The 11,591-nt window shown below is 44.5% G+C and overlaps 1 long non-coding RNA gene across 3 annotated transcripts in view; it reads right to left on the bottom strand.

The window, feature by feature from the left end:
• Positions 1-222: 222 nt before the first annotated feature.
• Positions 223-11,591, bottom strand: part of LOC138809768 (uncharacterized) — a 53,442-nt gene continuing 42,073 nt past the window's right edge. Inside the window, exons 7-8 of one of the 3 annotated variants that reach the window (XR_011366939.1) lie at positions 10,407-10,547; positions 223-417 (exon numbers count right to left, since the gene is read on the bottom strand). This is a non-coding gene — a long non-coding RNA (uncharacterized lncRNA). Of the gene's footprint in view, positions 418-9,042; positions 10,548-11,591 lie in introns of those variants that run through there. The other 2 variants (XR_011366940.1, XR_011366937.1) reach the window with 2 other exon arrangements.

The following is an 11,591-nucleotide window of genomic DNA, read 5'->3' as shown; positions in this document are numbered from 1 at the left end:
AATGGTGTTCTTTAAATGAGTCTAAACTGAGAATTTTTAAAAATAAAAATAGCCAAGAACAAAGTTTATCAAATACATGTATCTATTTAAAACAAGATTAAAAAAATTGGAGTTTGATCCAAATAAATAAAAACACATGGGCATACATTGGACTCTTCATTTATTGGACTCTTTTATTTAATTAAATTCTAGTTCTTCTTTAGACTTGGGTAGAGTTATTTGACTCTGAGGCTTTTAATTTTCTTAGGTGTGTGTTAGGTCTAGTCAGAATTGCCAAGACCAAGCTCCTGGTCTATAGTTTCTTGCCAAACTTTGATCTCTGGTGTCTAAATAAGGACTCATTCTTGACCTCTTACAACTTCTCTGAAAACTTGTTTTCTTTCTGACTTCTTGGTCTTAATTCCACTTCTCTATAGTCTGTAGAGAGAAAGAGTAAATTACAGTAAGGTGTGATTTCTTCAGAAGGTTCCAAACTCATGACTGCCATTTTCTGAGTCAGCAGGAAGATTTTGTTGATTTCCTTTCTCAGCCTCAGCTCTTGTCAAGAAAGATCTTTTAGTAAACAGGCCCCAAATGAAGTTAGATTATAAACTGACCCTTGATGTCACTTGACTGACTCTGCAAAACCTGCTTTTTGGTGGTTACAAACAGGCCGTTCCACAATATGACTTGTGTGGTAACTTGAAGCAGGAGGCAACGTGGAGATACAAAGTGACTTCTACCTGCGTTCCCTGAGTGCTCAGCAAGGTCCCAGGTGATATGAAAAGTGCTGAAGGCACTTTTGTCAACATCAGTGGTGGCCCCTGGGTAGTCAGATACAAAGCCAATGGTCTAAATGTCACAGCACTGAATAAGAAGACCAACGCTCATAATCACGTAGCTCATTATTCCTGGGTTCAGGTCACCTAAAAGCAGAGCCCTGTTCTTAAGCAGTCACAGTAGCAGTCAAGTCTGGCACTGCCTCCTGCCCCCTCACCGGCTCACTACTCCCTCACCATGTTCCCAATGCTCTTCTTGAGACTTGCAGGGGAAAAGTTGGAAGTCAAGGAGTTAGAGCTCAGGAAAGCCACAGAGGTACATCAGAAGGACCAATCAGGAAGAACCACCATCTAGGCTGTGCCAATTTCCTGTATCTGTGGAGGTTGTGCTTGGGGGAGGGTTGTCTGTTTGATCCTGAGGGTATGGAAAGCACTTGGAGAAGCCTTTGGCATGAATGGAACTCTTCTACACAGTAAGACCAAACCTAATTGGTGAATGAAGCTACCTGGTGCTGGTCTTAACAGCAGTATCCAAATTATGCCTTGATTCTGTGGCCACAGCTGTGCTGGGAAATAACGTGAAAACTGCTTGTGGGCGCTGTATAGATGGAAATCGTTATCATTTATTGAGTGCTTGCTGAGAGCCAGGCCCTCTGGGAAACCTTTCCTTCATTAGCTTATTTATTAAGATACATGGTGTTCTCTTCGAAGAGCTCATCATGTCTAAAAACAACAGGAATGGGGAGAGAAGGCAAGAATTTAACAGGGGAGGTCCTTGGTGCCATCTGCTCCCCCATAGAGCAGGTCACTTGGATAAGAAAGACCCTGCCTTGTCAGGTACCCCTATTCCTATCCCTGGAGTGCCCCTACCTCTAGTGCTAGGGAAGGCAGCCCATCTGAGCCCGCCCAGGCTGGTTTTGCCCTAAGAGAGACTGCCCCCTGAGCTCTTGCCCAGTGTTTCTCATAATCCCATGAATGAGGGGCTGGGAAGTTGGCTCAGTGGCAGAGCGCTTGCCTTGCATGCCTGAGGCCCTGGGTTCGATTCCTCAGCACCACATAAGCAAAAGGAAAAAAGCCGGAAGTGGCTCAATGGTGAAGCGCTAGCCTTGAGCTGAAGAGCTGAGGGACAGTGCCCAGGCCCAGAGTTCAGGCCCCACAACCGGACCCCCCCAAAAAATCCCATGAATGAGGAGGATACTTTGCCCCCATTTTACAGATGAGGTCACAGAGGCAGAGAGGGGAAGAGGATTTGCTCACAGCACAGCAGGTAGAATCTGGCAGAGCTGGGGTCTACCCTTACTTACTCTGGCTTTTGCCCCTATGGGAACCTACTGAGTTCTGATTCCACTGGTAGGGCCCCATAGGAAGGTCTTCAAAAAAGTGTGTGGAAGGGTGTTGATTAATCCTCTGAGTAAGATCAACAAGCAAATGAAAGCAGAAAGCAGGCAATCTGGATTTGTAGCTAGATTAGTCAGCTAGCTGCCATCACAGAATGCTAGGTACTAGGAGGCTTAAACAACTGAAATTCATATTCTCATCATTCTGGAGACTGGGAATTCAGGATCAGGGTACCACAGAGATGATTTCTGCTGAAGCCTCTCCCTTGGCTAACAGACAAGCATCTGTGTTTCCACGAGGCCTTTTCCCTTCCTGTGTTTCACTGGGAGCCCAAATTTCCTCCTTCTGTAAAGATACCAATCAGCTTGGATTAGGATCATATCCTTATGACTTCATATAGCCGTAATTACCCAAATATAGACCATTAAGGGTAAGGAGTTCTGCAAAGACACAGTGCAGTTCATAACAGATTCGAAAAGCTCCCTGTCCCACCTACAGCAGCCCAGAAGCAATGGGCACAATGAGCTATAAGCCAGGTGTCTTCCCCTCTACAGGGCTGGAGTTGTTCCCTCCCTCACCCAAGCCACATCAATGGGAACCACTGCCCCACTGAGCAGTTAATAAAGGCCTTTTTTAGAACATTACTGCAGACCCCTACGGCTCTATACAACCTGGCATTTACATGCAATTTTTACTTCAGCCAAAGCTTTTAAATTTAAAATCTCAGTGACTGAAGCCTCAGCCCTCTATTTGATCAGAATTCTTTTTTCAATGCTAAAAGTAAATGTTTCTTTTCTGAAGAGTCTTCAAAGTTATGGAAGGTTCCAGTGGGTTCTATTCTATATTCAATACTCATTCCTCTGATCCCATTCCCCCTCTAGACTAGAAACCACACAAACCCTGGTAAACTTGCTCTTTAAAAAAAAAAAAAAGATAAGAACTTGAAGAATGAAGAGCGTGTATTTCTAGCTACTAAGGAGATCTAAGAATCATGGTTCAAAGCCAACCCCGGACAGGAAAGTTTATGAGACTTTTATCTCCAATTAAGGATTTAAAAAAGTCAGAAGTGGAGCTGTAGCTCAAGTGGTAGAGCACTAGCTTTGAGCAAAAAAAGCTCAGCAATGGCACCCGGGCCTTCAGTTCAAGCCCCAAGATTGGTGCGTACATGTGCACGTGCACGCGCACACGCATGCACACACACACGCACACGCATGCACACACACACACACACACACACACACATGGGAACAGGGGAGAGAAGAATGAGAACTAGAACAATAGTGATTAAGATCATAAGTGGCCCTTAACTTATAGGGTTTGCCAATTTCCATGGTATAAATTCCCATGGTACAAATATTTCCACCATAATAGATTGCAAGTTCCTGGAGGTTTTAAAAGTGGCCCCTATAGCTTCTAAATATTTTTACCTAGCTCTTAATAGTTACTTCAAGTGCTTCTGGACACACTAATTGTCCTCCTCCTCCTCCTCCTCTTCCTCCTTCTTTTGTCGGTCATGGGGCTTGAACTCTGGGCCCCAGTGCTGTTCCTCAGCTCTTCAGCTCAAGGCTAGCACTCTACCATTTGAGCCACAGCACCATTTCTGGCTTTTTCTGTTTATGTGGTGCTGAGGAATCAAACCCAGGGCCTCATGCATATGAGGCAAGCGCTCTACCACTAAGCCACCTTCCCAGCCACTTGTCCTTCTTAGGGTCACAGAAACCCAATTTATAGATTTTAGTCTGGGTCAGGGTATAAGCTGGGATCTTGTTCAAAATTAGGTTGACTTCTTCCCCAACACCTAGACTCAATATCACAATCTAATTTCCCTTTGCATCATGCTTTACCCCTACAAATCCATACATAGCTAATACAGGCATTGGTAAGCCTTCCTGATTTTCCTATTCTTACTGGATTCCAAGGTGATTATTCTGCAATAATAAACAATATATTCTGCAATAAATAACGGGTACTTAAATTACTTGTGCTGAGCACTGAAGAGCACTGACTCCTTATTTGGGACCATGAATTCAGTCAAAACAGGAGAAAAGCTTGGCCTCTTGGCTTCCATTTTCCCTCTGTCTATGCTTTACCTACTCTCTGCAGGACTTTATGTATACCATCTTTACCACATGGATGGAGGAAACCCCAAGGAAGTAAATCCTCATGACAAGTTCATCTCCACCAGATTGCTATGACAGAGGTAATAACTTCTTCTCCAGAGCCCCCTCCAAAAGGAGAACAGAGATAATGACTCACCAGAACACACTTGTGACTGGAACTACTCATACATACTCCTAACCCCTAGCCCCCAAATTCTTTGTCTATGTAACCTAAAGTTCATGTCTGTACCTTGAAAATGGCTGAAGATGGGCAAATGTTTGCTTTACCGGCTTCCATTGCTGCTTATGCCACTTAATTAATCTCCTTTCTCTGCTCTTGACATTATCATCTTTTTATTGGGCATGAAGGAGCAAGTGGCTCAAAGTCCTGGAGTTTGGATCTGAAGCTTAAAACTCTGGTGTTTAGAAGAGTGGGAAAGTGGCTTAGAGATAGTGTTTGCCTTGAATGCATGAGGCCCTGTGTTCAATTCCTCAGTACCACATACGCAGAAAAAGCTGGAAGTGGCTCTGTGGCTCAAGTGGTAGAGCGTTAGCCTTGAGCTGAAGAGCTGAGGGACAGCTCCCAAGCCCAGAGTTCAGGCCCCATGACTGACCAAAAAAAAAAAAGGAGCAGTGCCAGTGGCTCATGCCTGTAATCTTAGCTACTCAGAAAGCTGAGATCTACAGATCTGGTTTGAAGCCAGCCTGGGTAGTAAAGTCTGTGAGGCACATCTCCAATTAACTACCAAAAGAGCCAGAAAGTGGAGCTGTGGCTCAAGTGGTAAAGCATTAGTCTTAAGCATAAAAGCTCATGGACAGTGTCTAGGCCCTGAATTCAGTATACGCACACCCGGACTATTATATACACATCAAACAAGAACAACAAAAACAAAAACAAAACAAAACAGAAAACAGTCAGAGCATGGAACACAGATATAAAGTGGAGGCAGAGATGTCAAGCTTTTCTTCTGTTTTAGTTAATAAGGAGGGAGTCAGTGCTTTCTAGCAAAAGTGCCTGTTACAGAGAAATTACCCATCTGCTGGAGATCAGAGTTATTCCACTCTATTTCCCATAGATCTTGGCCTGCATGGAGAAGTCAAAGTTAATCAAGAGCAAGTCAGGGTCACACTGATGGTGGGTGACGGAATCATGTGCACAAGCATGTGGTACTTTGTCTAGGAGTGAGAATCTCTCTCTCTCTCTCTCTCTCTCTCTCTCTCTCTCTCTCTCTCTCTCTCTCTCTCTCTCTCTCTCTCTCTCTTTCTCTCTCTCTCCCTTTTTTTTTTTTGTTGTTGGTTGTGGGGCCTGAACTCTGGGCCTGGTTAAATGTCCCTCAGCTCTTCAGCTCAAGACTACTACTCTACCACTTGAGCTACAACACCACTTCCAACTTTTTCTGTTTATGTGGTGCTAAGGAATCGAACACAGGGCCTCATGCATGTAAGGCAAGCACTCTACCACTGAGCCACCTTCCCAGCCCCTCTCTACCTTTTTTTTCTAGTCCTTGGGCTTGAATTCAGGGCCTGGGCACTGTCCCTGAGCTTCTTTTGCTCAAGGCTAGTGCTCTACCACTCAAGCCACAGTGCCACTTCCAGCTTTTTCTGTGCATATAGTACTGAAGAATCAAACCCAGGGCTTCATGCATGTTAGGCAAGCACTCTACCACCAACCCACCTTCCTAGCCTCTTTCTATCTTTCTTTCTCTCTCTGTCTCTGTCTCTCTCTGTCTCTTTCTGTCTCTGTCTCTCTGTCTCTCTCTCTCCTTAATGGTAGCACTGGGGGTTTGAATACAGAGCCTTGCATTTACTAGGCAATTGCTCTATTACTTGAGCCATACCCATAATCCATTTCTTTATTCTTCTTCTTTATTACTATTTATTTAACAAAGGCTGTAGGGGCCTTAACAACTATTTCCTTTCTGACTTCCAGCTGATGGCAGGTGTCTGAGGTGGTGGTCAAGTCTCCTTAGGCCCTGAGAGCCTGTGCTCCACATGTGTGTTATGTCCTAGCAGCTTTCACCCCAGAGGCAGAACTGAGGAGTCCCAGGGGACAGACCATTGAATGCTTAGGATTCCACGTTCTCGGCCAGGATGTGGTATTTCAGAGAAGAACAATGATCTGGGAGCAGACCTTGGAGAAGTCTGAGCTTGGAACTCACAAACTCTACCAAATTAAATAGCAGTAGGAATGGCATCATGAACTTAACAGTTTTCAGAACAAAAGACATAGTGAGGGAAGAGCTACACAGAATTGGAATGGTCCCTACCTCCTTCCCAATTTATTCCTGTTCCTCTCTCAGGCTTAGTAGGAAGGGAAGATGGAAGGGGGAAGGGGGTAACCAGAAAGGAGGGGCCCCTAGTCCCCTCTTGCCCTAACAGAAAATCTATGGCTCATCCTTCTTCCTCATTTCACTTTCTAGAACATTCCTAGATCCTGGCTGAGCCAGCCGAAGCAGGCACCATCATACTAATAAGCTAATTTAAGAGAAGAGTTTAGCCCATTGGACCTGGGGGAAAGGCCTGGGCTGGCACTCCACACAATAGAACAACAAGCTTCAGTGAGACTTGTAGATAGGAACCCACTCTCCGGCTGAATTTTTGTTTTATATGCTGAAGGTGTCAATCATCATTCCCATAAGTAGACTCTGCCTTTCCTCTGGCAATAAAAAGGCTAACTTGTAAATGGCATCCTAGGGACTTGCTCTGCCTTTTAGGGCATCTCAGAAACAACATAATGAATTATCTTTCTCTTATCCCCCCCCCACATGCTCCCTTTTCTCCCAGGGTTAGTTTGAGGACCATGTAAAATAAAAATAATCCCAATCAAGCATTTCCTGGGTGCCAAATCCTGTACCAGGTATGTTATGCCTACTATTCCCAAACCTAATAAAAAAGCATTATGAGACAGGAATCATGACTCCACTTTTTGAGGCCTGGTATATCTTTTATTTTTTTTTAGATTTAAATTTTATTGTTATGTACAGAGGGATTACAGTTACATAAGTCAGATAATGAATACATTTCATTTTGATCAGTGTTACCCCCTCCCTCCCTTATTTTCTCCCACTTTTTCCTCTCCTCATCTCCTGATCGCCCTTTCCCACAGGGTGTAAAGTTCATTTCAAACATATGGGCTAGTGAGTATCACTGTTGAATTGGTTTACCCCTTTGTCCCCTAGTTTGTTATTCCCCTTCCCTTCCCCAAATCCAATAAACTTACATATGACAAAGGGTACAGAAATCAAAAACAGTGACAACAGGGAATAAACCAAGGGAGACAAAAGAAATAACTGCAGCCAGTACAATAAAAAAAACCTCTTGTTCAGCCAGGTACTGGTAGCTCACACCTATAATCCTAGCTACTCAGGAGACTAAGAGCTAAGGACTGTGGTTCAAAGCCAGCCTGGGCAGGAAAAACCATGAGACTCTTATCTCCAATTCATCACAGAAAAAGCCGGAAGTGGTGCTGTGGCTCCAAGTGGTAGAGTGCTAGCCTTGAGCAAAAGGAGCCCAGGGACAGCTCCCAAGCCCAGAGTTCAAGCCCCAGGACTGGTAAAAACCAACCAAACAACAACACAAACTCCTCTTGTTTCCGTTTCTTGGAGTTCATTTCAATAAGCAACATTTTATACAGTCATATGCACATAGCTATTGAGCCATCGTGATCCTCTCCTAAGAATATCCTAGACATATTCCAGTTATTACAAATGAGGGAAAGAATGCAGCCTATGTTTCTTTGGGTCTGACTTACTTCGCTTATATAACTTTTTCCAAGTCTTTCCATTTCCTTACGAATGGGGCAGTGTCATTCTTTGTGATGGAAGCATAGAATTCCATTGTGTATATACCACATTTTCTTGATCCACTCATCCCACTTAGGGGCAGTTGGGTTGGTACCATATCTTAGCTATGGATAACTACCACTTTTTAGAGAAAGAAGCAAAGTTCAATTAAAATCTGTTAAGGGATTTGTCCACAGCCAGTAGCTGTTAAAAGCCCAGCCTCAGACTTTCTGTCTTCAAAGCTCACATTTTTCTACCATGTCATATTATATAAAACATTGCAGGAGTCAGCACAAAATTGGCTGTTGCTGCAATTATGCATGACCCCAAAATTTTGGTGTCTTATAACAGCACAGCGTGGCTATATCCTCCATGCTGCAGCTGGAGTTTCTGCACCGCGCTCAAGGTCTTGGGGTGATGGAGGAGTACCAGGCTGTTGCCAGTCCCCACACTGGAGGGAGAGAGAGCTTTTAAAGCAGAATGCCCTGGTGCTGGATTAGCACATGTCACTTCTGCCCACAACTCTGTGGCCCGATTCTTCCATATAAGAGGGAGGAAATACAATCATGAGCCCCCAGTACAGCCAAAGAGGCACAGTACCTGGTGAACAGGTGCTGCTTTAAGTGTCTGGTTTGGGATCTCCAAAGGGGTTGGCACCTAAATGCTCACAAAAACAGTTTCATTTCATTCATTCCCTTTTCTTTCTCAGCAATGTATAGATAAGGGGTGGAATCTTTCTCTTCTAATTTTTCCTTTCCTTTTCTATTGGTAGGACCAGGAATTGAACTCAGGGCCTAACACTTGCTAGGTAAGTGCTCTACCTCTTGAGCCACACCTCCAGCCCCCCCTTTTTTTTAATTTAATTTAATTTTATTTGTGAACATACTGTACAGAGGGGTTACAATTACATTGGCAGGATAATGCATACATTTCTTACCAAGCATTGCAGCCTCCTCCTTTGTTTACCCTTCACATCCCTTCCCAGCCTCCCCCCTCCCCCCCATCCCAATCCTTCTCCTTCCCCCCCCCCCACCCCCCCCCCGCACCAACGTTGTAAAGCTCGTTTTGGACACGACAACTTGTACTTCTCATTGTTGCAACAGGTCCACCTGTATCCTTAAACAACTGGTTTTTTCCCCATCTCCTCCACAAGTTATACTGACATGAAATATAGTGAAAGCAGGGGTTATACTGTGGGGGAGGGACATACAAAGCAACAAAGAGATAATCTTATAAATGCGTTAGAAACACATTCCAGCCCCCTTTTGTATTGGTTATTTTCAAGGTAGGATCTCACTTTATGCCCTGGCTAGTCTGGACTGTGATCCTTCTCTTTATGTTTCCTTGTGTCATTGGGAATCACAGATTGCTTCAGCATACCTAGGAACTGATGGAGATGGAGTATCACAAACTTCTGCTCTGTGGCTGGCCTCAAACTGCTATCCTCAGATCTCTGCCTCCCAACTAACTAAGATTACAAAGTTGAGTCTCACCACACGTGGATCGGATTGTTCTGCAGTATGGAGATTCAGTGACTTAATGTGCAACCATGCCTCAGGGGTCTCTGTCAGTCATCTGAAGGTGTTGCAGGTGACATTCACATGCTGGCCAACACACCCTCCTATGGGCACCCTCTACTCTCAGGGCTATAGCAATCCCTGTCTGTCTACCCTTTGAAGTTCCATATCTTATCCTTTCACATGGGGACACAAGTCAGACACAAGTGGCTGACATAAGCAGTATTATAGGGTTACATTGAGTCTGTTCTAATTGATTTAAAAAAAAGTCATCAACCCTCAAAACCATCAATAATTTATTTGTAGCCACTTGCCTATGACATATCTCATAACTTCTCCAGGAACACAGCATGACAGGTCACCACCATGGCAGCTCATGATGTAGCCAGTCCGTTGTGAAATGAAAAACAGTGCCAATTAACTGGTTGTTTTAGTGAGCCTGTGCCAAAGAATTGATTGGAGAGAACATTTCGTTCACACTAACTGATCTGGCCAGTGGCCTTGGCCTTGTGTGGGCATGGTCTTGAGTACTGACTATGTAAGCTTCACATCAATTCTCAGAATGTTAGGCTGGAACCTCCAGAGATATTTTTCATACATTCCCTCTCGTGTCACAGATGAGGAAGCCATGGAACAGCTTGCTTACATGATTTAAGGACTCACAGCACAATCCTTTACTATTGTTTCAGAAAAGAGGTCATCATGGGCACATCTTCACCCACAACATTTTTAACATTTTCCGTAGCTATTTCAGAATCAAGATGCCCACTGAATGGCATTGCATGCTTTCTAAAAGTAGAAAAGAATTTGAGAAACACCCGTGGTGCAATTGTTCATTGCTTAAGCTTGCTGCTGACTCATTTGCCCTTCACCACTTCTTTACCAACACCAGTGATGGCATTCATTACTTACCGGCTCTTTTCCCCAGAGTGTCCCATCCTCCCCTGCCAGGCTGGGAGCCAGGATAGAATGACATCATCTCAGTGTGTTCTCACTGGCTGGTGGGCAGGTCTTCGAGGTGAGGTCCTGAGTGCACATAGGTATACCGCCTGCCTAAAATAAGCCATCAGTTAGAGACAAGAGTGTTCAGAACTAAAAGGAGTTCAAGGAAGTCAAGGTTTTCAGCCACCACCTTTTTGGTTAAGGATAAATGTCCCCTTCAAACAAACACTTGCAGGCCATATTGTGTGTGTGTGTGTGGTGGTGGTGGTGTATGTGGATAGGCAGGGGAGAGGGGTGGGACAGGTGTATCCCAACAAAACTAGTCCTTGCATCAAAGTCCTTAATTCATCTATGAAACTGTGAATGTACCTTTTTCTTTACTTCAAATTTCTGCCTCTTGAATGTCTTTGGTTTAAGACAAGCAGTTTGGTGATGGTCCCTTTAATCACCTCCACCCCTTTATTCAAGTCCATTTAAGAGGACTTAAATCTACCTAGTTTAGGGCTTATGGGGGAAGAAAGTCCAGACCAGCTGTGTCTGGCCCTGGGGCCCAGAGTCAATCGCCAAGACCTAGGCGGTCCACTGTCACTGCCCAGTCTAGGACTTTGGCAGTTGTTCATCCCCAAGGCCCAGAGGCAGGAGCAGTCTTTGGCACAGACAGAGAACTCAGGCTTGGAGCCAAAGCCAGCCCTTTACCCTAGATGAACACATGGGGCTGCCTCACCCCCTTAGGCTGCACCTCTTTCCTTCTTCCCTGGTCTATACAGTTTAGAGAAGGTTGGGGCTTGGTAGATGTAGGGAAGCCAAGAAGATGAAAACATAAGGGGACATCCTAGGACAACGCTTCCCCTAACCTACAGCAAATGAAAGGGAGGAAACGATCAGCAGTTTGAGCATGGGTTTGAGGTTCTATTGGGTACTTCCTTTCTTGGGGTTGATGCATTGCTGCAGAGATGTTCTGGAAGTCTTGCCCTTCTCAGTTCTTTTCCTTCCTTGATTTTGATACAAAGATGCAAACAAACACAGACACAAAAGGTCACACATGTACACACACTCAACTCCACCATGTACCACACTTACACAGGTAAAGTCACATTTGTACAAACTCTCAACTCTCCCCTGTACCACATATACCAATTGCTCCTTCTTGGCCAC

The sequence above is a fragment of the Dipodomys merriami genome, unplaced genomic scaffold (assembly GCF_024711535.1).
Source record: "Dipodomys merriami isolate MVZ:Mamm:240054 unplaced genomic scaffold, mDipMer1.0.p SCAF_5, whole genome shotgun sequence".
In the NCBI taxonomy this organism is placed as follows: domain Eukaryota; kingdom Metazoa; phylum Chordata; class Mammalia; order Rodentia; family Heteromyidae; genus Dipodomys; species Dipodomys merriami.
The sequence above is the reverse complement of the archived record's forward strand: the minus strand, read 5'-3'. Positions and strand labels throughout refer to the sequence as shown.